This window comes from Manihot esculenta, chromosome 9 (genome assembly GCF_001659605.2).
Source record: "Manihot esculenta cultivar AM560-2 chromosome 9, M.esculenta_v8, whole genome shotgun sequence".
NCBI classification, from domain to species: Eukaryota; Viridiplantae; Streptophyta; class Magnoliopsida; order Malpighiales; family Euphorbiaceae; genus Manihot; species Manihot esculenta.
In genome coordinates, this window is record NC_035169.2 from 17,910,081 (window position 1) to 17,912,782 (window position 2,702).

Genomic DNA, 2,702 nt, shown 5'->3' on the forward strand with positions numbered 1-2,702 from the left:
ACCATTTTATTTTTAAAATTTTAATTTAATTTTTAATTAAATTTTATTTTATTTAAAATTTTAAATTAAGATTAAATATACAGTTAAAATTTTTTTATAATTTTATATATATTCTTATTTTTAGTACAATTTATTTTAAAAAATAATTTAAAATATTATTATTATAAATTAATACAGTATAATATTTTAATACAATAAAACTATATTATTTATCTTTAAAAAAATTATACCATTAAAAATAAAATTAATAAACATACAGTATAAAATATTTTAAATAATATAAATTATAAAAATAAAATCTTAATTGAAAGATAAAAAATAAACAAACCTCCTATCAAAATAACCCTTAAATCCCAACCCTAAATCTCTCTCAACTCTCAAGTCTACTGCCGCCCTCCCCTCTCCCATTTGGCCTCTCCGTCACTCGTCTGGTATAGCCGTGCGCCTCCCGCCGATCGCTCCTCTGCTCCACGCTGTCAACGTCGTTCTACGTTCGGTTCCTGCGTCCGCTGGTCTGCTTGCTTCTTTGCTCTTCTCCGCCGCTTCCTCTGCTCCAGTCTTACCGTCGGGTGCTGCTCCTCGCCGCGCCCTCAGTCACTGCACGATAATCTTTTGAAGGAAGAGGTATTTTATTTTATCATATAATTAAGCTAGTAATTACTTAGTGAATCTCCACCATCTTCGGCTTGTCCTAAGCTTAAAGGATGGCAGAAGAAGAGGGATGATTCGACAGCACTTGAGCTACTCCAATTTCCTTGTCTTTCAAATTTCTATTGTAATAACTGCCCGAATTTGACCTCCATCCCTCAGTTTCCATCTCTCGATCAATCACTACATTTGCAGAAAGCAAGCCCACAAGTTGTGCACCAAATATTCACACCATCAATCTCTTCTTCTTCGTCAATCTTCCTCCTCTCTCTAAATTGAAGCACCTTTGGATTGTGAACATTGAAGAGCTCGAATCCCTACCTCCAGATGGACTGCGGAATCTCACTTGTCTTCAAGAATTAAGTTTTTGGTCTTGCCCGGCATTGAAGTGTCTGCCTCAAGATTGCATTCCCTCACCTCTTTACGAATGTTGGATATCCGGGACTGTCCCCAATTGAAGAAGAGAAGTGGAAATAAAAAGGGTGAGAATTGGGAATTCATTTCACACATCCAAAATATTGAAGTTGATAGACAAACAATTCAAGAGGAGGGCCAGTATCTACTGGATGATGAAGCTTCGGTAAGTTGGTGCTTTTTCTTTCGAATTTGCAAATTGAACTTATATGAGAAAATCTTCACTCTATGATTCTATTTACACAGATCAATGAAGGATAAGTTTTCAACTGTTGGATGTGTTTCTTCCAAAATGAGCACTGTATTGCTTTTGAGTTCGTAAGTATCCTTTTGTCATTATTTCTTTACAATCAAGGTCAATAATAAAATTTATTTGCTTTATAATAAAATGGTTTTGCTTTTTAGTTGTCATGGTTGAATGTGTTTGGATTCAAATACACAATTGTGAGATCCTAAGATGATGAGCTTTAAAAATTCTCATTTAATTTTGGTGCTTGAACTCTTTAATGAATGACCACAATGATCTTCTGGTACTTGATATGCAACTGATTTTATATTTCTAAATATAGGATGATGGGCAATGTAGTTCTGAATTCTAAGGGATGCACTTTCTTTTTATTCAGGAAGTTGCTTTGCAGGTGGTTATTCCTTTAACAGATGCTTTTGAGATTCACTTCTTATTTTTTCCAATCATTTTTTAAGTTATTGAAGTGGGAAAGATTGGGGGATTTGGCAATTTACATCCCCATGGTGCATGAATCTTTTGTCATTTGATTTCTTTTAAATGCTTATGGTTGCAGGCTTTTAGGGGGAGCCAAGAGCCAGCTATTAATAAGCTCAAGGAGCCCATTTTAGATGAAATTACAGCTGCACTAGTGAGCCGTTTTGAGCTTAATTTTACAAGACAGGACACTGCTTCTCTGTGGTTTCTCTGTAAGCAGGTGATTAAATTCTCATTTAATTTGGCAATATTTGCGGTTCTCATCATGAAACAAATCCTTCCTTTTAGCAATTGTCTTTGTAAAACAAATTCCTTTCTTTTAGCAGTTTTCAGATTTGATTAATTTAGTTATGGCTTTTAAGTGGACTTTTCCTCTCTCTCTCTCACTCATCACTGTCTTCTTGACTTTTCAATTTGGCAGGAAGCATCCTTGTTGGATATAACAGATCAAGCCTGTGGTCTTTTCAATCCTTCTGAGGTCAATCAGATATAACTTATTTGTGATTTTACTAATTTTTCTTCTTATTTATGCATGATTATGATGACTAATCTGTCAATACGCTGTGCATGCCAATAAGTCAGGAAATTTTTTTGAGTATGATCAGTTTATTCCTTTGTAATTTTGGCGCTTTATACTGGATGGAAAAAGAAAAGGTTAAAAGATTGTTGATAAGCTTAAAGAAATGAGATATTTGGCAGTTTGTGATAGATGATTTATTAGGGAAGACAGGAATACTATTCAGAAAATTCAAGTTAAAGAATTATACTCATTTTCATTCTTGTATGGATATTGACTTGCAAAACATTCAACGCATAGGTGGCTTTGCTGGAGTGGACAGATGACTTGGAGGTGTTTATATTGAAGGGTTATGGTAAATCAATAAACTATCGAATGGGAGTCCCACTGCTTGAAGATGTT

The 2,702-nt window shown here is 34.3% G+C and overlaps 1 long non-coding RNA gene across 1 annotated transcript; it reads left to right on the forward strand.

Annotated features, from left to right (window-relative positions):
- Positions 1-375: 375 nt before the first annotated feature.
- On the forward strand, positions 376-1,449 carry LOC122724516. The gene is made up of 3 exons (XR_006351961.1): positions 376-624; positions 811-1,228; positions 1,309-1,449. It is a non-coding gene; the product is annotated as an uncharacterized LOC122724516 (long non-coding RNA).
- The last annotated feature ends 1,253 nt before the right edge of the window (positions 1,450-2,702 follow it).